This window comes from Dasypus novemcinctus, chromosome 19, assembly GCF_030445035.2.
Source record: "Dasypus novemcinctus isolate mDasNov1 chromosome 19, mDasNov1.1.hap2, whole genome shotgun sequence".
Taxonomy (NCBI): domain Eukaryota; kingdom Metazoa; phylum Chordata; class Mammalia; order Cingulata; family Dasypodidae; genus Dasypus; species Dasypus novemcinctus.
The window spans coordinates 70,845,832-70,870,205 of record NC_080691.1 but is presented as its reverse complement, the minus strand read 5'-3'; the positions used below and the strand labels follow the sequence as shown (position 1 = coordinate 70,870,205).

The following is a 24,374-nucleotide window of genomic DNA, read 5'->3' as shown; positions in this document are numbered from 1 at the left end:
AAGTAACTATGAATTTTGTTCTTCAAGGAGTGAACCTTGATGGTTGCCATGGGCCCTGAGAGGAGGGGGAGGGAGGAATAGAACTGATGCGACATAGGGCATTTGGTGGGTGATGGAATTGTACTATGTGATCTTGCAATTATGGATACAGGACATGTTAAATTTCATCAAAATTTATAGAAGTGTATGGTCCAAAATATAAACCATAATGTAAATCATTGACCATGATTAGTAACAATGTTTCAATATTTGTACATCAATTATGACAAACGTACCATCCACATGTAAAATGTTATTAATCGGGGAAAGGGGAAAAGGGGGAGTATGTTGGGTATTTGGGAATCCCCTATATTCTGTACATGATTTTTCTGTAACCTTAAGCTTCTTTGAAGACAAAATGAAAAAATAAGACACTGAGGGAATAAACAGAAGAAAATGTCACTGTACATACAAGACAACAGATCTTACAGTGATGAAAGACAACGTAAAAAATTGTAATATTTTTTCATTATTTTTATTATTCCAATTTTTTTAAAAAAATAGTATTTTATTTCTTATTTTTAAAATTATCATTATTATTTCATTTTCTTATTAATTGTATTTGGTTATTTTGTTGGCTTCATATTTGAAGAAGTTTTGGATCACAGAAGGTTTACACCTATGACAGGGGTGGGTCATTGGTGGGGGTGTCAGTAATGGGGGATAAATGGAGGAGGTTCCCTGGGGCATAGCTGTAAGGCATATAAATGTGTTTAAATGTTCATGGGGCATTGTCACAGTGCATGGAGATTCACACAGTAACTGAAAGAATACTGACTTCCCATCCTGGGGAGCTCTGCCACATTCTCTAATGAAACAGCAAGAATTCCTGAGTACAGGGGCAGTTACCAAATAAGGAGGATGGTCATTGACAGGCCTTTGATATAGATGACTGTACTAATGAACCTTTACTTTTGAAATTAAAACTTAGCCTAGTATTGTACAGTGCCTAAGAGTTACCTCTTTTTTTTTTTTTTTAATTTTTTTATTTTTTATTGACTTTGTAATAATATTACATTAAAAATATATATGTGAGGTCCCATTCAACCCCACCCCCCCACCCCCCCTCTCCCCCCCCCCAACAACACTCGTTCCCATCATCATGACATATCCATTGGATTTGGTAAGTACATCTTTGGGCACCTCTGCACCTCATATACATTGGTTCACATCATGGCCCATACTCTCCTCTATTCCATCAAGTAGGCCCTGTGAGGATTTACAATATCCGGTGATTACCTCTGAAGCACCATCCAGGGCAGCTCCATGTCCCGAAGACGCCTCCACCTCTCATCTCTTCCTGCCTTTCCCCATACCCTTTGTCCATTATGTCCCCTTTTCCCAATCCAATGCCACCTCTTCTATGTGGACACTGGATTGGTTGTGTCCATTGCACCTTTATGTCAAGAGGAGGCTCAGATTCCACCTGGATGCTGGATGCAATCCTCCCATTTTCAGTTGTAATCACTCTAGGCTCCATGGTGTGGTGGTTGTCCTTCTTCACCTCCATCTTAGCTGAGTGTGGTAAGTCCAATAAATCAGATTGTAGGTGCTGGAGTCTGTTGAGGCTCAGGATCTGGCTATCACATTGTCAGTCCAGAGATTCAAATCCCCTAAATATATCTTAAACCCCAACATTAACTGCACCTCCAGCACATTAGCATGGAAGTCTTATGAAGGGAGATCCCATCTGAGTCCAGATTCATCACACATAAACACCATTTCCAAAGAGGGGCCATCTGCCCTGGTAGTTAACCCCATCGGCCATGGCCATAACTCCCATGGGTCTCTTTAGCCCTCAAAGGAACCAATATCTGGGGGTTGTATCTGCTTTATCTGTCTCTCTGACTCTGCTCAGTTGTGCATGAGGGCAAACCTTCTGCCAGCCTCCAGACTCTTTTTTAGAAACTCGTAGCCATATAAACTCATTTCTCCTTTCCATTTCCCCCTTACTTTAGGTCAAACAGCATTTTAAAGTCATGGTATTTTATGTAGACATGGATATTCTGCTGATCCGCATTGAACCTTCCGTATAAGGTCCTTTTCCAGTTGCATCATCAGTTGGTAGTTGATAGTGGTCCCTCGTTGCCAGGGAGGCTCATCCCCGGGTGTCATGTCCCACGCTGGGGGGAAGGCATTGCATTTACATGCTGAGTTTGGCTTCGAGACTGGCCACATTTGAGTAACATGAAGGCTGACAGAAGGAAATTCCCAGGCACAAAGTTGCTCTAGGCCTTGTTCTTATTTTGGGTTTATCAGCTCACAAGCATAGTCATTAGTATCAGGGGCTCACTGTTGAACCCTCACTCCCTCCCGGTCCCCACCACTGTACCTGGGAGACTGTCGCTGCTCCCCTAGGGACCACGACAGAGCACCACTGGCCAGGAACCCAGTACCCCCCCTACTGTGGTTTTTAATTGTTGCCACTATGAGTATATCCAAACATTACCATGCACCCTGGACATATGATCTGTACAGCTCCCTGTCAGTCATATATCACCTGTCATTGGTATCCCATACCAGTATCCCTCCATTGCCATTGTTGAAACACTCTGTGATCCAGAACTCCCCGAAATTTGAAGCCCAATATAATGTCATGGTCCCTTACTAGGGAATGGCATATAGCGATGGGTTTAAAGGATAGATAAAGAACTTGGATAAAGTTAGATAAAGAACTTAGATAAAGAATGTTGACTTGAAAAAATTCCACATCCTATCTTTTTCTTTCCCCCCCCCCCCTAATTATTCAGCTTTTCTTCACAGGAGTCCTAGACCACAGCAATGTATATATATAATATACAGCACTCCCACACATCCACCAGAAAACCTTTTCCCTTCCACAGTGATACTCTTACGCCCTATTCATATCATATTTACTTAAAGTGATGTACAGAGTCTGAGACATTAGCTTTCTAACAAGGTGACATCTGTGCTTACATTATGGTGCATACTTTAGGATACACAGTTCTTTACATTTTTAGTTATCCTATGTTTTACATTATGGTTTACATTATCAGTCTGTCATCTCCTATATGTTATGGTGTAATATTACATGTTTTATATCCATCCTTGTGTACTCTCAAGAAGCTCCTCTCTTACCCCCCATTTACTTTGGTTCCACACATTTAACGTCCATTTTCCCTTCCACCTTGGTGCCCTCAGTGATAGCCAACCTCCGTTTCCTAAGGAGCCACTTCCAGAGATAGATGGAATAGTGTTCAGGGCCTAACTTGCTCAACTGCCCCAATGCCCTGGGAGCCACCCTTTCTCTCGAGGGATACAGTTCCCTCTATTGGATGGCATTAGTCCTCCCCAGGATGTGGGTCCACCCCCACTCTCACTACTTGGGTTTCTACCCCATGGTGTCACCCACTCTGGCAGAATGAGCATTTAGACATTCCCCAGGAGCCCGTCCTGCATCAGACCCTCCCCTCCGAGCATTCTAAACAGGTAACCCTCTTTATTATATTTTGATATGATTTTCTCGGCATTTTACTCTCCACCAACACCTGACCCTCTCCTGGTTCGTATGCTACCCCTCCCTCCCCCCACTTTTGGGCAACGTTACCCACCCGTCCCTCCCCAGCCACCCTCAAACCCGCAAAGCCCCAAGCAAAGGCAACCCCTTGCCCCCCTTTTATCTCTTCTTTGTGTTCATACTTACCACCATCTCGTCTTAAATTCCACCCCTGCAGACATCGGCTCATATCCTTCCTCCACCCTCCGATTTCCTGCAAGCCTATCGTTCAGTCTCTTGCTATCTAGGGCAGCTTGTTTATTTCATATCATTGAGGTCATGTAGTATTTGTCCTTCAATGTCTGGGTTGCTTCACTCAACATAAGGTTCTCAAGATTCATCCATGTTATCACATGTATTTGTAGTGTGTTTGTTCTTACAGCCGAGTAGTATTCCATTGTGTGTATATACCACATTTTATTGATCCACTCGTCTGTTGATGGGCATTTGGGTTGATTCCAACTTTTGGCAATAGTGAACAATGCTGCTATGAACATTGGTGTACATATATTGGTTTGTGTTCTTGTTTTCAGTTCTGCTAGGTATATTCCCAGCAGTGGTATTGCTGGGTCATATGGCAAATCTATGGCTAGTTTTTTGAGAAACCGCCATACTGTTCTCCAGAATGGTTGGATCCTTCTGCATTCCCACCAGCAGTGGATGAGTGTTCCCCTTCCTTCACATCCTCTCCAGCACTTGTATTCTTCTGTTTTTTTCATAGCTGCCAATCTTATGGGTGTAAGATGGTATCTCATTGTGGTTTTGATTTGCATTTCCCTGATAGCTAGAGATTTGGAACATTTTTTCATGTGCTTTCTTGCCATTTGTATTTCTTCTTCGGAGAAGTGTCTGTTTAAGTCTTTTTCCCATTTTTTAAATGGATTGTTTGTCTTTTTATTTTCAAGATGTAGGAGTTCTTTATATATGCAAGTTATAAGTTTCTTATCAGATATATGATTGCCAAATATTTTCTCCCACTGTGTGGGCTCCCTTTTTACTTTCTTGACAAACTCCTTTGAGGTGCAGAAGGCTTTAATTTTGAGGAAGTCCCATTTATCTATTAGTTCTTTTGCTGCTCGTGCTTTTGGTGAGATATTCATAAATCCATTACCTATTACAAGGTCCTGTAGATGTTTCCCTACACTGCTTTCTAAGGTTTTTATGGTCTTGGCTCTTATATTTAGGTCTTTGATCCATCTTGAGTTGATCTTTGTATAAGGTGTGAGATGGTAATCCTCTTTCATTCTTCTACATATGGCTATCCAGTTCTCCAGACACCATTTGTTGAATAGGCCACTCTCTCCCAGTTGAGAGGGTTTGGTGGCTTTATCGAATATTATGTGGTTGTATATGTGAGGTTCTATATCAGAGCTTTCAATTCGATTCCATTGGTCTATATGTCTCTCCTTATGCCAATACCATGCTGTTTTCACCACCGTAGCTTTATAGTATGTTTTGAAGTCAGGTAGTGTGATTCCTCCAATTTCGTTTTTCTTTTTCAGTATGTCTTTGGCTATTCGGGGTCTCTTTCCTTTCCAAATAAATTTCATAGTTAGTTTTTCTAGTTCCTTAAAGAAGGCTGCATTGATTTTTATTGGGATTGCATTGAATGTGTAGATCAGTTTTGGTAGGATAGACATCTTAATAATGTTCAGTCTTCCTATCCATGAACAAGGAATAGTCTTCCATTTATTTAGGTCTTCTTTGATTTCCTTGAACAATCTTGTATAGTTCTCAGTGTATAAGTTCTTTACCTCTTTAGTTAAATTTATTCCTAAGTATTTGATTTTTTTATTTACTATTGTGAATGGTATTTGTTTCTTGATTTCCTCCTGATCTTGCTCATTATTGGTGTACAGAAATGCTACTGATTTTTGCGCATTGATCTTATAACCTGCGACTTTACTAAACTCATTTATGAGTTCTAGAATCTTCGTTGTAGATCTCTCAGGGTTTTCTATGTATAGGATCATGTCATCTGCAAATAATGAAATTTTGACTTCTTCCTTTCCAATTTGAATGCCTTTTATTTCTGGTTCTTGCCTCAGTGCTCGAGCAAGTACTTCTAAGACAATGTTAAATAGGAGCGGCGACAGTGGGCATCCTTGTCTTGTTCCTGAGTTTAGAGGGAAGGAGTCTAGGATTTCTCCATTGTAAATAATATTGGCTTTAGGTTTTTCATATATACTCTTTATCATGTTCAAAAAATTTCCTTGTATTCCAATCATTTGGAGTGTTTTTATCAAGAAAGGGTGCTGTATTTTGTCAAATGCTTTTTCTGCATCAATAGATATAATCATGTGATTTTTTTCCTTCAATCTGTTTATATGGTGTATTACGTTGATTGATTTTCTTATGTTGAACCATCCTTGCATACCTGGGATGAATCCCACTTGGTCGTGGTGTATAATTCGTTTAATGTGTTGTTGAATACGATTAGCAAGTATTTTGTTAAGTATTTTTGCGTCTAGGTTCATTAGAGAAATTGGTCTGTAATTTTCCTTTCTTGTGATGTCTTTGTTTGGCTTTGGTACTAGGGTAATGTTGGCATCATAGAAGGAGTTGGGTAATGTTCTTTCTGTTTCGATGGTTTGGAATAGTTTCAGCAGGATTGGTGTCAGTTCTTTCCGGAATGTTTTATAGAATTCACCTGTGAAGCCATCTGGCCCTGGGCTCTTCTTAGTTGGGAGATTTTTAATAACTGATTCTATCTCTCTGCTTGTGATTGGTTTGTTAAGATCATCAATTTCTTCTTTTGTCAATATGGGCTGTTTATGTGTTTCTAGGAATTTGTCCATTTCCTCTAGATTGTCATTTTTGTTGGAATATAGTTTTTCAAAATATCCTCTTATGATAGTCTTTATTTCTGTGGGGTCAGTGGTGATATCGCCTTTCTCATTTCTTATTTTGTGTATTTGCATCTTCTCTCTTTTTTTCTTTGTTAGTGTTGCTAAAGGTTTGTCAATTTTGTTAATCTTCTCAAAAAACCAGCTCTTGGTCTTGTTTATCTGTTCAAGTGCTTTCTTATTTTCTATTTCATTTAGTTCTGCTCTTATCTTTGTTATTTCCTTCCTTCTTCTTCCTGTTGGGTTACTTTGTTGTTGTTTTTCTAATTCCTTCAAATGTGCAGTTAGTTCTTCAATTTTTGCTCTTTCTTCTTTTTTGATATATGAATTTATGGCTATAAACTTCCCTCTCAGTACTGCTTTTGCTGCATCCCATAAATTTTGGTATGTTGTGTTATCATTATCATTTGTTTCAAGGTAGTCATTGATTTCTTTTGAGATTTCCTCTTTGACCCACTGTTTTTCTAAGAGTGTGTTGTTTAATTTCCAAATTGTGGTGTGAAATCTGGGCTTCTTTCCCTTGCAAATCTCCAGCTTGACTCCACTGTGGTCAGAGATAATGTTTTGTATGATTTCAATCTTTCTGAATTCGTTCAGCCTTTCTTTGTGGCCTAGCATATGATCTATCTTGGAGAATGATCCATGTGCGCTTGAGAAAAATGTATATCCTGCTGTGTTTGGGTGTAGCGATCTATATATGTCTATTAGATCGAGCTCCTCTAATATACTATTCAGATGTTTTGTTTCTTTGGTGATTCTCTTTTGAGATGTTCTGTCCAGAGTTGATAGTGGTGTATTAAAATCCCCCACTATAATTGTAGATGTATCTATTCTTTCACTTAGTTTTTCCAAGAGTTACCTCTTGAGAGCTCCCTTACTGCTCAAATGTGGCCTCTTCTTTTTTTTTTTTTTTTAGATTTATTTATTTTATTTCTCTCCCTGTCCCCCCCCCCCCGACCCCAGTTGTCTGTTCTCTGTGCCTATTTTGCGCATGTTCTTCTTTGTCCGCTTCTGTTGTTGTCAGTGGTATGGGAATCTGTGTTTCTTATTTGTTGCGTCATCTTGTTGTGTCAGCTCTCTGTGTGTGTGGCACAATTCCTGGGCGGGCTGGACTTTCTTTCACCCTGGGTGGCTCTCCCTACAGGGCGCACTCCTTGCGTGTGGGGCTCCCCTATGCGGGGACACCCCTGCATGGCACAGCATTCCTTGCCTGCCTCAGCACTGCACAAGGGCCAGCTCCACATGGGTCAAGGAGGCCCGGGGTTTGAACTGCAGACCTCCCATGTGGTATATGGACGCCCTAACCACTGGGCCAAGTCTGCTTCCCAAATGTGGCCTCTTCTAAGCCAAACTTAGCATATGAATACATTACCTCCCCACCCACCCCCCAACATGGGACATGACTCCCAGGGATGAGCTTCCCTGGCACTGAGGGAATGCTACCAAGAACCAACTAGCAAGGCAACTGGAAAAAGACCTTGGCCAAAGGGTGGAAAGGTACAGACAAATGAGTTTTATGGCAAAGAGACTTAAAAGTGAGTCAGGAAGTCATTCCAGAGATTATGTTTATGAACATCTCAGCAGGATCTCAATGACTGCCAAAGTAAACACTACCTCAAATACCAGGGCTCCTGAGGGCTCTGGAGACATCCTGACACTATAAGCAGGGCAGACAGCTCAGGAATTTGGTACCCTACCAGTGGGCCCTACTTTGGAATTTATGCTCCCCAATGTGACAGAGTTGGATACAATTGTGGTTTCCTGACACACAGCTCTTCTGCCCCTTCTATTTGAACCTAAACTTAGTACTAGAGTTGATAGATGTATGTCCAAGAGACTTAAATATTTGGGCTGTCTATAGGCCAGCTGGGCCCTGAATCTCAACAGAGTTGCAACATCAACTCTCCAGTTCATTAGACTCACCTAGGACACCTAAAATGAAGATAATGATGGACAATGACCATCACAAGGAAAAGAGAGTCTGCAACTGCAAGCAAGATAGTTCCATCCATCTTCCCCATGGGATCTAAGCCCCCTTTCAGTTAGAGGTGGAGTGGGCATCACCATGCCAGAATTCTCAGGATCAGGGAATGAATGATGGACTAGAGTAGACTTACAGGTACTCTACTATAGACTTATTGTAATTCTAGCAATGGAAGAACTTTTATCATTGATGTGGAAGCAGTGACCACTGGAGGTTCTGAGGGGAGGGAGACGGAAAACAGGTGTAATATGAGGACATTTTCAGGACTTGGGAATTGTCCTGAATGACATTGCAATGACAGATACAGGCCATTAAATATCTTGCCATAACATAAAATTGTGCAGGAGAGAGTGTAAACTACAATGTAAACTATAATCCACATCTAATGGCAATGCTCCAAAATGTGTTCATCAATTGTAACAAATGTACCACACTAATGAAATATGTTGTTAATGTGGGAAAATATAGGAGGGATAGGGAGCAGGGCATATGGGAATCCCCTATATTTTTTATGTAACATTTATGTAATCTAAATATTTTTAAAAGATTTATTTATTATATTATTCATTCCCTGCCTTCCCCTTCTCCCCCCTTGCTGTTTTTGTTGTCTTTGTTGTCTTCTTTTCTCGTTTTCACTTCTCTAGGATTCACTGGGATTCAATCCTGGAGACTTCATATGGGGAGAGAGTTTCCCTATCTATTATGCCACTTCAGTTCTTGGTTTCTGCTGTGCTTCACCTTGACTCTCCCCTTGTCTTTCTTATGGTGTGTCATCATCTTGATGCTTGACTCATTTGTGTGGGGCACTGATTCACCATGCAGGCATGCTTTCTCCTCTTCTTTTTCGCCAGGAGGCCCCAGGGATCAAACTCAGGCCCTCCCATATGGTAGGTGGAAGCTCTATCACTTGAGCCACATCTGCTTCCCTAAGTATCTTTTTAAAAATAATAAAAAATATTTAAAAATAAAAGACAGTGGATGAGCCCAAAGAAGAATTTGAAAGCATACATAGAAAAATAGCATATCTTATAGGAATGAAAGGCAGAATAAGTGAAATTAAAAATACACTGGAGCCATATAACAGCAGATTTGAGGAGGCAGAAGAAAGGATCAGTAAGCTCGAAGGCATGGCCTCCAAAAGGGAAAATACAAAAGAACAGATGAATGAAGAAAAGAATGGGAAAAAATTAACCAGGATCTCAGGAAGCTAAATAAGAGCTAGAGACATGCAAACATATATGTCATGGGTGTCCCAGAAGGAGAAGAGAAGGGGAAAAGGGCAGAAGGAATATTTGAAGGAATAATGGTAGAAAATTTCCCAACCCTATTGATGGACTTAGATATTCACATCCAAGAAACACAACATACTCCCATCTGAATAAATTCAAATAGACTGACTCTGAAACACACCTAACCAGAACGTCAAATGCCGAAGACAAAGAGAATTCTGAGCAGTAAGAGAAAAGCAATGCATAACATATAAGGAATACCCAATAAGATTAAGTACAATTTCTCATCAGAAACTATGGAAGCAAGAAGGCAGTGGTATGATATAAAGATACTGCAAGAGAAAAACTGCCAGCCAAGAATCTTTTATCCAGCAAGAATGTCTTTTAAAAATGAGGGCAAGGGAGACGGACTTGGCCCAGTGGTTAGGGCATCCGTCTACCACATGGGAGGTCCACAGTTCAAACCCCGGGCCTCCTTGACCTGTGTGGAGCTGGCCTATGTGCAGTGCTGATGCACTCAAGGAGTGCCATGCCACACAGGGTGTCCCCCGTGTAGGGGAGCCCCACGTGCAAGGAGTGCACCCTGTAAGGAGAGCCGCCCAGCGCAAAAGAAAATGCAGCCTGCCTAAGAATGGCACTACCCACACAAAGAGCTAACAATGACGCAACAAAAAGAGACACAGATTCCCATGCCACTGACAACAACAGAAGCGGACATAAGAAACAAGACGCAGCAAATAGACACAGAAAACAGACAACTGGGGGCGGGAGGGGAGAGAAATAAACAAATAAATAAATCTTTAAAAAAAAAATGAGGGCAAGTGCAATGAATGTCCCATGATGATGGAGGAGGTTGTTGTTATGGGAGGAGTGGGGTGAGGGGGGTGGGGGCGTATATGGGGACCTCATATTTATTTAATGTAACAGTAAATAAATAAATACCAAAAATAAAATGAGGGCAAGTTTAGAATATTCACAGATAATAAGAAACTGAGAGAGTTTAAAACAAAGAGACTGGCTTTTCAGGAAATACTAAAAGGGGGAGGATGTAGCTCAAGTGGTTGAGTGCCTGCTTCCCATGTACAAGGTCCTAGGTTCAATCCGCAGTCCCTCCTAAAAAAACACACACACACACACACAAAAGGAAATACTAAAGGGAGTGCTACAGCCTGAAAAGAAAAGATAGGAGAAAGAGCTTGAGAGTCTAGAAATGAAGATTATATCAGTAAAAGTAAAATAGTCAAAAGAATGGTGAAAATAAAATATGACAGATAAAACCCGAAGGTCAAAATGGGTGAAATAAGAACTGCCTTGCTCATTCTTTTCACCATTCTCTGTAAGTTGTTCAGTACTTATATTATTGTGTTCTATTTGTTTGTTTTTATCCTTAAAGGATTAAACTCCCCAATCACAAGACACAGACTGGTGAAATGGATAAGAAAATATGAGCAATCTATATGCTGCCTGTAAGAGACTTATTTTAGACCCAAAGATACTAATAGATTGAAAGCAAAAGGCTAGAAAAACATATTCCACTCATTCAGTAACAACAACAAAAAAGGTGGCGTAGCTATACTTATATGTGGTGAAAAAGGCTTTAATAGCAAAACTGTTATTAGAGACAAGGGAGGACACTATATATTAATGAAATGGGTAATTCACCCAAGAAGAAATAACAATCATAAATGTATATCAACCTAACCTGGATGCCCCAAGATACATGAGGCAAATACTGGCAAAGTCGAAGAGAGAAACAGACATCTCTACAATAATAGTTGGAGACTTCAATACACTACTCTTAGGAATGGATAGAACATCTGGGTGGAGGATCAATAAACAGAGAGCTTGAATCATATGATAAATGGACTAAACCTAATAGACATACACAGAATATTGCACCCCAAAACAGCAGGATATACATTCTTTTCAAGTGCTCATGGATCTTTCTCCAGGATAGGCCATATGTTGTGTCACAAAGAAGATCTCAATAAATTAAACAAGAAAAGCAAATATTTTATATACAGCACTTTCTCTGATCATAATGGAATAAAGTGGGAAATCAACAAGAGGCAGAAAAGGGGAAATTCTCATATATATTGGGATTAAACAACATCCTCTTAAATAATCTGTGGGTCAAAGACATTTTGAAAGAAATCAATAAATATCTTGAGATGACAATGAGAGCACAACATATCAGAACCTATGGGATGCAGTGAAAGCAGTGTTGAGAGGAAAATTTTTAACCTTCAATGCTTACATTAAAAAAGAAGAAAGAGCTAAAAAGCTAAAAAGAGCTGGAACAATTAGAAAAAGAACAACAAACTAATCGCAAAGCAAGTAGCAGGAATGAAATAACAAAGTTCAGAGCAGAAATAAATAAAACTGAAAACACCCACAACAACAAGAAAACAATAGAGAGAATTAACAAAACAAACGGTTCTCTGAGGAGATTAACAAAATTGACAAACCTTTAGCAAGACTGACAAAGAAAAAAAGAGAGAAAATGAAAATAAATGAAATAAAAAATGAAAGTGGGCATGACTACTGACCCCACATACATAAGGGATCATAAGAGGATAGATACTATGAACAACTGTACACCAAAAAACTAGACAATGTAGATGAAATGAAAAAATTCCTAGGAGTGTATGAACAACCTACACTGACCCTAAATAAATAGAAGACTTCAACAAACCAATCACAAGTAAAGAGATTGAAACAGTCATCAAACAACTCCCCAAAATGAAAAAAGTCCAAGACCAGATGGTTTCATGGGTGAGTTAGAACATTAAAAAAAATTTACTACCAATCTTACTTAAGCTCTTCCAAAAAATTGACCAAGAAGGGACACTATCCAACTCATTCTATGAAGCCAGTATTACCCTAATACCAAAGCCTGTTAGATATTACGAAAAAAGAACATTAAAAACCCACTTTCCTAGTTAATATGGACACAAAAATCATCAACACAATATTTGCTAATAGAATCCAACAACACATTAAAAGATTTATTCATCATGATCAACTGGGTTTTATACCAGGCATGCAAGGGTAGTTCAACACTAAAAAAATTAATCAGCATAATATACTACATTAATAAATCAAAGAAGAAAAATCACATGATCTTATCAATTGAAGCTAAATGTAGAGCTGCCATATGATCCAGCAATTCCTCTACTAGGGATATATCCAGAAGAACTGAAAACTGTGACATGAACAGACATTTGCACACCGATGTTCACAGTGGCATTATTCACAATTGCCAAAAGATGGAAACAACCCAAGTGTCCATCCATCAATGAATGGATAAACAAAATGTGGTATATACATATGATGGAATACCATGTTGCAGTAAGAAGAAATGAAATTGAGACACATATAATAACATGGATGAATCTTGAAGACATTATGCTGAGTGAGGTAAGACAGATATGAAAGGACAAATATTGCATGATACCATTAATATGAACTAAATACAGAGAATAAATGCATGGAGTTAAAACCTAGAGTATAGGTTATTAGGAGATAAGAGGAGGGCTGAGGAGGACTACTGATGCTTAATGTACATAGAAGTTTTAATTAACTTTACTGTAAAAGTATAGAAATGGATAGAGTTGATGGTAAATCAATATAGTGCGTTGCAGCTGGTTTATAAATGGGAACGCGGCTCAAAATGGTAGTATAGGGATGTAAATGTCAGTTGAAAGAAAGCTAGAGAATAATCTTGGGACTGAATAACACAGTGAACCCAGAGGTGGATGAGAATTGTGGTTGATGGTACAGATGCAAGTGTGTCCTGTGAGCTAGAGGAGATGTGCGTCACTATTGCAGGGTGGTGGGAATGTGGATAAGCATGGAGAAAATACAACTGGTGTGACCTAAGGACGTGGTTAACAGCAATACTGTAATAATTATGCATATATGCAGAAGACGTACTGTGTTGATAATGGATTAGTATGGAAAAAGTGTGTCAAGTGTATGCTTTGGACCAGAGTTGGTGGAAACAGTCTGACGATTTTATCTCATAATCTGTAACAACTGTTCCACTATGGTGTGGTATGTTGGTGAAGGGTTTGTATGGGAATTCTACACATGTGCTCAGTTGTTTTGTAAGTTTACAACTTCTGTAATAAAAATATATTTTAAAAAATAACAATAGGGCGTGTTGGGGAGAGAATACACTAATGTAAGATATAGACTATAATTAGTAGTAAGATTTTTGATGATATTCTTTCATAATTTGTAACAAATGTCTCACAACAATGCAAGGTGTTGGTGGTGGATTGATGTATGGGACTCCTATATGATGTTATGCATGTTTGTTCTGTAGGTTCACAACTTTTATTATACACTTATTGTTTATGTGTGTTCAGGTAGGCTGTTAAGTGGATTTTAAAAACATGAGCAGGAAGTGGATTTGGCCCAACAGATAGGGCATTCACCTACCACATGGGAGGTCCAAGGCTCAAACCCAGGGCCTCCTGATCCGTGTGATGAGCTGGCCCAAGCGCAGTGCTGATGAGTGCAAGGAGTGCCATGCCATGCGGGGGTGTCCCCCGCATAGGGGAGACCCATGCACAAGGACGGCCTCTCACAAGGAGAGCCACCCAGTGCAAAAAAAAGTGCAGCCTGCCCAGGAATGGTGCCACACACAGAGAACTGATGCAGCAAGATGATGCAACAAAACGAGACACAGATTCTGGGTGCCACTGACAAGAATACAAGCAGACACAGAAGAACATACAGTGAATGGACACAGAGAACAGACAACTGGGGCAGAGGAAAGGGAGAGAAATAAATAAAAAGAAATCTTGAAAAAATAAAACAACATGAGCCATCCATATGCTGCCTACACGAGGCTCACCATAGACTCATGGATACAAACAGGCTGAAAGTTAAAGGCTGGAAAAAGATACTCCATGCAAACTGTAACCAAAAAAGAGCAGGGGTAGCTATACTAATATTGGACAAAATAGACTTTAAATGCAAAAAGTTATAAGAGATACAGAAGACCATTATATATTAAATAAAAGGGACAATCCACCAGGAAGAAATAACAGTCATAAAAAATATCTACGTACCTAAACAGGATGCTCCAAAATACATGAGGCAAACTCTGGCAAAACTGAAGGGAGAAATAGACACTTCTACAATAATAGCTGGAGACTTAAACACACCACTCACATCATTAGATAGAACAATTAGACAGAAGATCAACAAGGAAACAGAAAACTTAACAGTATGATAAACAAGCTAGACTTAACAGACATATACAGAGCCTTGCATCCCAAGTCAGTGGGTTATATATTCTTCTCAAGTGCCCATGGACCTTTCTCCAGTATAGATCACGCATTAGGTCACAAGGCAGGTCTCAGTAGATATAAAAAGATTGAAAGTAGGGAAACGGACTTGGGCCAGTGGTTAGGGCATCTGTCTACCACATGGGAGGTCCACGGTTCAAACCCTGGCCTCCTTGACCCGTGTGGAGCCGGCCCATGTGCAGTGCTGATGCGCGCAAGGAGTGCCACGCCACTCAGGGGTGTCCCCCGCGTAGGGGAGCCCCACGTGCAAGGAGTGCACCCGTAAGGAGAGCCGCCCAGCGCGAAAGAAAGTGCAGCGTACCCAGGAATGGCGCTGCCCACACTTCCCGTGCCGCTGACGACTACAGAAGTGGACAAAGAAACAAGACGCAGCAAATAGACACAAAGAACAGACAACCAGGGGAGGAGGGAGGAATTAAATAAATAAATAAATCTTTTTAAAAAATAAATAAATAAAAGTATACAAAGCACCTTCTCAGATCATAATGGAATGAAACTGGAAATCAATAATTGACAGGAGGGAGCGGATGTAGCGCAAGTGGTTGAGTACTGCCTTCCCACATACAAGGTCCTGGGACCATACCTAAAAAAAAAAAGGGAAAGAGGAAAGTTTGCAAATATGTGGGAGGCTGAACAACACACTCCTAAATAATAAGTGGGTCAAAGAAGAAATTGTAAGTGAAATTAGCAAATACGTGGAGATGAATGAAAATGAGAACACAACATATCAAAACCTATGGGATAGGGAAGCGGCTGTGGTTCATCCACTTGAGTGCCTGCCTATAGACTGGGAGGTCCTGGGTTCAGGTCCCAGTGCCTCCTAAAAGAAGACAAGCAGATGCCACCTCCCGCTGCAATGAGTGAGACTCTACGCCCACCCCAAAGAGCAGAGGCCGCAAGTCAGCAGAAACTACAACTCGTAGGGAGCAGATGTAGCTCAGCCCATTGGGCACTTGCCTCTCACATGGGAGGTCCCAGGTTCAGTTCCTGGTGCCTCCTGCAGAAAGTGAGCAAAACATTGAGCAGAAAGATGAATGAACTATCTAGGAGAAGGGTGAATAAATAAAGAAAAATAAAGTAAATAAAATAAATCTTTAAAAACTGGAGGTAAATTTATAGCCTTAAATGCCTATATTAAAAAAAGAAGAAAGAGCTAAATCAAAAATCTAACTGAACATCTGGAGAAACTAGAAGAACAGCAAACCATTCCCAATGCAAGCAGAATGAAAGAAACAATAATTAGAGTGAAAATTGAGGAAATTAAGAACAAAAAAAAAAGTAGATAAGATCAACAAACCAAAAGCTGGTTCTTTGAAAAGATCAATAAAATTGGCAAACCCTTAGCTAGATTAACAAAGAAAAGAGAGAAGATGCAAATAAATACAATCAGAAATAAAGTTACAACTGACCCCATAGAAATAAAAAGGATCACAAGAGAGTATTATGAGAAACTGTATACCAACAAACTAGACAACCTAGAAGAAATGGACAAATTCCTAGAAATGCGCAAACAACCTACACTATTGCTACAAGAAACATAATAACTTAACAAACCAATCACATTTAAACAGATTGAATCAGTTATCAAATATCTTCCAACAAAGAAAAGTATAGGGCCAGATGGTTTCACAGGTGAATTCTACAAAGCATTTAGAGAAGAATTTACACCAACCCTGTTTAAACTCTTCCAGAAAATTAAAGAGGAGGGAAAATCACCCAACATGTTTTGTGAAGCCAGCATCACCCTAATACCAAAGCCAGATAAAGACACTACAGGAAAAGAAAATTGCAGACCAATCTCTCCAATGAACATAGATGCCAAAATTCTCAACAAAATACTTGCAAATAGAATCCAACAGCATATCAAAAGACTTATACATAATACCCAGGGGACCTGAATCTCTGGACTGACCATGTGATAGCCAGGCCCTGAGCCTCAACAGACTTGCAACTCCTACACTCTGGTTTATTGGACTTACCCCACTCAGCTAACATGGAAGTGAAGAAGGTCAACCACCACACCAGGGAGCCAAGAGTGCCCATAACTGAAAGCAGGAGAATTGCATCCAGCATCCATGTGGAATCTAAGCCCCCTCTTGATATAGATGTAGAGTGGACACAACCATTCTAAGGTCCACAGGATGGAGGAATAGAGTATGAGTTAGAGTGGACTTACTGATATTCTATTCATGAACTATTGTGATTAGTAATTGAAGAAAATGTGGCATTGGTGTGGAGAAAGTGGTCATGGTGGTTGCTGGGGGTAGGGAGTGGGAGGAAGAGATATGATGTGGGGTTATTTTCAGCACTTGGAGTTGTCCTGGGTGGTGCTGCAGGGACAGTTACCGGACATTGTATGTCCTCCCATGGCCCACTGGGTGGAGTGTGGGAGAATGTGGGCTATGGTGTGGACCATTGACCATGAGGTGCAGTGGTGCTCAGAGATGTATTCACCAAATGCAATGAATGTCTCATGATGATGGAGAAGGTTGTTGTTATGGGGGAGGAGCGGAGTGATGGGGGTGGGGAGTATATGGGGACCTCTTTTTTTTTTTTTAAATGTAACATTAAAAAAATAAAGACAAAAAAAAAGTAAACCAATTTTTAAAAAAAGGCTTATACATAATGACCAAGTGGGATTTATTCCTGGCATGCAAGGCTGGTTCAACATAAGAAAATCAATCAATGTAATACACCACTTTAACAAATTGATAGAAAGAAACCACATGATCATCTCAATCAGTGCAGACAAGGCATTCAACAAAATCCAGCTACATTTCTTGATAAGAACATTTTGAAAGATAGGAATAGAAAAATCCCTCAATATGGTAAAATATATATATGAAAAACCCATCATCAACATCATACTCAATGGGGAGAGATTGAAAGCTTTCCCTCCAAGATAAGGAACAAGACAAATACGCCCACTGTCACCATGGTTATTTAACATTGTGCTCAAAGTTCTAGCTAGAGTAATTAGACAAGAAAAAAAAATGGCATCCAAATAGGAAAAGAGGAAGGGAAACTCTTACTATTTGCAAATACATAATCTTATATTTAGAAAATTCTGAAATGTCTAACGAAGCTACTTGAACAAATAAATGAGTTCATCAAAGTGGCAAGATCAACAAAAAAATACTATACTAGTATTTAGCAATCTGAGGAGGAAATTAGGGGGAAAATTCCATTTACAATAGCAACAAAAAGACTCAAATAACTAGGAATCAATATAACCCAGAAAATACAGGACCTATATTGAGAAAACAATAAAACAGTGCTAAAAGAAATCAATGAAGACCTAAACAAATGGAAAGACATTCTGTGTTCATGGATTGGAAGACTAAATATCATGAAGGTATCAATCTTGTCCACACTGATTTATAGATTCTATGTAATACCAATCAAAGTTCTAACAGTCTACTTTACAGAAATAGAAAAGGCAAATGCCAAATTCATTTGGAAGGGAAAGTGCACCCAAATAGCCAAAAGCATTCTAAAAAAGAAGAGTGATTTGGGAGGAATTTCACTGTCTGACCTTGAAATGTATTATAAATCTACATTGGTCAAAACAGCATGGTATTGGCATAAAGATAGGCACATTGATCAGTGGAATAAATTGAGTGTCCAGAAATAAACCCTCACCTCTATGGCCAGCTGGTTTTCGATAAACCTACCAAAGCCACGTTAACAGGACAAAACAGTCTCTTCAGCAAATGGTGCTGGAAGAACCATAAAACTGCTAGAAGAAAATATAGAGAAGCATCTTAAAGACCTTGTAGTAGGTGGTGGTTTCTTGGACCTTACACCCAAAGTACGAGCAATACAAGAAAAAAAATAGATAAATGGGACCTCCTCAGAATTAAACACTTTCACACCTCAAAGAACTGTCAAAAGGGTGAAAATTCCACTGCCTCAATGTGAGAAAATATTTGGAGATCGTGTATCTGATAAGGGTTTAATATCCATGGTATATAAAGAGATACTACAACTCAACAACAAAAAGACAAACAAATTTAAAAGTGGGCAAAAGATTTGATTGAATAGACATTCCTCCAAAAAAGAAATACAAATGGAAAAACAAACAAAGAAACACATGAATGTTCAAAATCACTAGCAGTTAGGGAAATACAAACCAAAGCTACAATAAGATATGATTCCACCCTATTAGAAGCTCCACTATTAAAACAACAGAGGGAAGTGGATGTGACTCAAGTGATTGGGCTCTAGCCTACCACATGGAAGGTCCCTGGTTCCATTCCTGGTGCCTCTTAAAGGCAGCACCCTGGGGCGACGGGCAGGCACAGGAAGCTGATGCAACAAGAGGCACAAGAGGCAAAAGAAGAAAAACATAATAAGAGACACAACAAAGCAGGGAACAGAGGTGGCTCAAGCAATTAGATGCCTCCTTCCCATATCGGAGGTCCCAGGCAGGTGCCTACTAAAGAAACAAGGAAGATGAACAGACACAGCAAGTGCAAACAACAAGGGGGTGGGGAGAAATAAATAAATAAAATAAATCTTTTTTCAAAATCCAGGATCCTGGTGACCACCTGTGGTTCGGGTACTTGAGCCCCCTGCCCAGTCTCTGCAAGGGCCGTCAGATTCCATTGCCCCACACAGCTGCATGTCGGGCCTTCTTCCCAATCTCCAGCTGGCCGCACCAAGGCAGAGGAGGCACCAGAGAACACAGACTGGGAGGCAGAGAAGCTGCAGCTGCAGCACAGTGCATCTGCAAGTACTTCAACATGGGCATGGGTTTCTGCTTCCTGTCTAGGACCAACCATGCAGGAGTCACACAGTCACACTGGACACCCCACCCCCAGCAGTGGGCGTCTTTGTGCAGTAAAGTAAGCTGCGCATGGAGGGCTTCCAGAGGCTGAAGGAGGGTGAGGCAGTGGAGTTCACCTTAGTCTGCCAATGGGAACGGAGGTGGCTCAAGCCATTGGGTGCCTCCTTCCCACATGGGAGGTCCAGGCACTGTTCCGGTGCCTCCTAAAAGGAAGGCAAGTGCACAACAAACAGACACAGAGAGCACAAACAGGCTGGGGAGAAATAAATAAAATGAAAATAAATCTTTTTTTTAAAGTCTGCCAAGGGTGTGTGATCTATCCCTGTCATTGGACCTGGTGGGGTGTTCTGTATCAGGAGTGAGAGGTGACCAAAGGCGAAGAACACACATAGGTGCAGACCAGAACACAGGAGCTACTACTGTGGAGGTCTAAACCATGAAGGAATGCCAGCTACCACCCAGCCCGAGAGGCACCACTTCAGCCAGAGCATCAACCACAAGGTGGCCTCGTGTCCACTGCAAGCTCAGCCGGGCCCAGGCTCCCAGGGAAAGTCCACCTACTTTCAGGAGGAAGAAGAGACCCATAGCCCTGCCCTGCTCCCAGAGGCCTAGAATTCAGCCACGGTGGGTGGGGGCAATCCTTATGCCACCAGGAAGTTCCAAGAAACAGGTATCAATCTGTAGAGTGGAGAAAGTGGGAAAGGGTGGGTAGGGGGCAGCTGGCACGGCTGTGGCTCTCAGGCCAGGGTCCACAGCATCACCCCCTCTTCCGCCTTGGTGAGGGGAAAGGGTGAGGCAAAGGATCTCCAACTGTGCTCTATCCAAATGCCAGTGAGGGCTTTCAAGAGAAATGCCTCAAAAGCCTGCTCAAAATACCCCTAGAATCTCCAGCTTTTTGACAGTGGCCTGGAGAGGGAAGTTGTTTTCCTTTGAAAGGAAGATTTATAGAAATATATCTCATGCCAGAGTGAAAACATTAATTATGAGAGCAGATTGATGGGCCCAACCCAGAAGCCAGTAAATTCTGTGGGAGGGAGTTTCAGGTGCTTCAGGGTTTTATCGTGTTTTGTCTTCTCACAACCCACTCTGGGAACAAGGGCTGGGGACTCTCCCAAGCAGGGGGTTGTGATGACAGCCAAAAGGGGTAGATGGGAAAACTGCAGACCTACTGCTCCTAAGCTCACTCCTGCCCCATTCTAGGCCAATACAATTGTATATATTTGCTCCCTTGGATAACTGTACCTTGTGTCCCACTTTCTCCAGGATGCCAACTGCCCTAGCTGTGTGCGAATGACGTATCTTGTGCATTTTTTTCACTTTTTTTCCTTAATATAAATATTCAGGATTTGTATTTTTGTATATGTTACTCTAAAGCCTTCATTCCTGCACTGTGTTCTCAGGTACATGAGCAATCTCAGGAATACATTGGCAGCAGCTCCAGGTCTGCACAGCAGGCAGACTGCTTTGCTGTTTTCACTTTATCACCACAAAGAACAACTAATTGAACTACCTCATTTTTGTCATTTAGAGCTGACTTTTCTGCCGTAATTTTCTCTTGAAATCCCTCCACCTGGAAAGTGTTTCATGGGAGACTAGGTTTTTAATTGGGTTGCCCTACAACTTGATGTCCTACTGGAAGACTGGAAATTATTCTAAACGGGAAGGTGGTGCAGAGAGATTAGGAGAGGCTGGCCAGGTTACAGGTCAAGAGAGGAAGCCAAGGTTAGATGAGAGGTATCTATACATGGGATTACTGTCCTCAAACTCTTCGTTCTAGAGCACGGTGTGACTTGCTGGGCACACCAGATCCATCCTTCTGGATTAGGGTAGGCTTGCCATGCACAATGGGTGTGAGTGTGTGTGTGTATGTGTGTGCAAGGATAGATGTATGAAGTAAAGATTAAAATCCTTAACCTCTCAAAAGTATGGACTTTTACTGCTTGGTTTCCAGAGAAACCATAAGTGAAGGCTACTTTGGGGTGCCTAGAGCCAATGTCCTACTCTGCTGCAGTAGTGATTAGTGTTGTGGTAGGTAAAGGAGAAAGGAGGTTTCATTTACAAGCTGTGGGATCACTGCAAACCTATTTCGCTGTGTTGAAATGGGGCAAATGCAATAGAACGCGCTGGGTGATGTGTGTCTGATACTGGGTTCTTGTCTCCCCCAAATGCTGCCTCCTCTAGTTATTGTACTCATCTGGCCTTTGTAGAACTTCACGAGTCCCTGGTTTGGTGATTGCTAGGTGGCCTAGTTGGTATAAATATAATGTGTTGGTCTTTCTCCATGTTCTTTTGGGATTTTTATTATTTCAAACTTCTTTTTCGTGTGTGTTGAAAGGAAAACAGCCAAAGCATCTTTGACAGAAGATTCTGCACCAGGCAAAAGGATCTGAAACGTATACTTGGTGTCTCCTCTTGAAGCAGGGATCTCGAACCATCCTTTCTTTTGCTTTCCCCTTCCCCTGTTTTCTATTTTGGACTAGATCTTCTGTCCTGAAAACTTAACCCATCACCTCTCTCCAGTTCCCCCCTCCCCAACCCTCTATACATTAATTTTGGGGGTATCTCCACAACTCTTCAATGATTTGTACAAAAAACCTGGAGAATCTAGGAATATTCTATCCTTCATTTCCAACCTCCTGAGTAAAGACCTTGACGTGATTCAAGCCAAAAATTAACATTGCTGTATTTGGATGGACCAAATCTACTTAATCATCAACCCTAGGATAGAGAGAAGCAATGGGGGCAAAGGTGGTTTCCATGTAGAAAGAGGGGGTGAGAGATCAAGAAAGGGAAATGAATGTATATCCAAATCACTCAGGAACTTTTATGAGTTGCAAGAAACTTATGTCAAAGTTGCCACAACATTGTTTAATATGAGACAAGAATGTAACTCCATGTTACTACTAGAAGCCAAAGCTCTATATGGAATCTAAATTTATGGGTAGGAAAGCGTGCACCCTAGTTCCTTTCCTAATTCTTTCCCTAATTCTTTCCCCTCATACTTGAATTGCAGGGAACTGAGCTCCCTTGGGCTTTGGTGACCCCATCACTGGGGTATGTTTATTTGATGGTTGATTTTGTACTGGTTACTTCCTTTCCTTTCTACTATCATTTTTTAACAATACAGACCCTTTCCCTTCTCCTCTTTTCCCTCAGATAATACAATGAATAAATGAAGACATTGGTACCAAAAAAAAAAAAAAAAAAAGAGAGAGAGAGCAAGAGAGCAAGAGAAAGAAAAAACTACAAATGTTGGAGAGAATGTGGAGAGATAGGAAGACTTATTCACTGTTTTTGGGAATGCAGAATGGTACAGCCACTGTGGAGGACTGTTTGGCAGTTCCTAAAGAAGGTGAATATAGATTTGCCATGTAATCTGGCAATACCACTACTAAGTATATACCCAGAAGAACTGAGAGCATTGAACACGAACAGACATTTGCACACCGAAGTTCACAGTGACATTATTCACCATTACCAAAATATGGAAACAACCCAGGTGTCCATCAACTGATGAATGGATAAACAAACTGTGGTGAATACACACAATGGAATATTATGCATACATAAGAAGAAATGAAATTATGAAACATATGACAACGTGGATGAACTTGGAGGACATTATGTTGGGTGAAGCAAGCCAGACGCTAAAGGACAAATACTATATGATTGTGCTACTATGAATTAAATAAATTGTGTAATCTCATTGAGTTATATGGGTCACCAGAAAATAGAATGAGGTTAGAGAATGGAAACCTGAGGGTTAATGTGTGTAGAATTGGTAAAAAAGGATGTGTGTTAATCTTTGTAAAAGAATAGAAAAGGCGAAAGCACTACATAATGTTTGTAACCAACAGTACTATTATATGGGTATGACAGTGGTTGAAAGGAAAAGTCTAAGGTCATATATATTAAAAGGAAAGCTAGGGAAGCGGCTGTGGCTCAATCAGTTGGGCTCCCCTGGATTCACGTCCCAGGGCCTCCCTGTGAAGGCAGGCTCGCCCACACACTGTGGAGAGCCGTAAGCCCGCAAGCGCCGCAGAGTGCCGCCCAGCTCACAGGCTCTGCAGAGAGCCAACTCAGCAAATTGACGCAACAAAAAGGGAGACAAGCAAAAAAACTCAGAAGAACGCGCAGTGAATGGACACAGAGAGCAGACAGCGAGCAGACAGCAAGCAGGCCACAAGGGGGGTATAGCATAGTAAAATCTCATGTGAAATATGTATATGGGTAATATTGCATATATAAGACTGTTTTTCTTTGAAACTGAACAAATGTACGTTAATGTTACAAGATGTTAATATCAGACCAAAATAAACCATTATGCTACATGAAAGAAACCAGACATAAAGTACTACATATTGGTAGGACTTCATTTCTATAAAATGTAAATATAAATTAATTTCTAAAGATGAAATAAGAAATAGTGGATATGTAGGGCTGGAGAAGGATAGAGGAATTGAGAGGTGATGCTAAGGGATATGGGGTTTTTCTTTTTGGAGTAATGTAAGTTTTCTAAAATTCTTTAGTGATGATGAATGCACAACACTCTGATTACACTAAAAACCATTGATTGTACTTTAGAGGGCTTTAGGGAGTTTTTTTTTGGGGGGGGGCTTTAGAGGGGAAGCTTTCAATCTCTCCCTATT

General features: G+C 40.6%; 1 pseudogene; it reads left to right on the top strand.

Annotated features, from left to right (window-relative positions):
- The window catches only part of LOC111763239 (protein lin-28 homolog A pseudogene), a 30,164-nt pseudogene extending 9,827 nt beyond the window's left edge, over positions 1-20,337 (top strand).
- Positions 20,338-24,374: the final 4,037 nt, after the last annotated feature.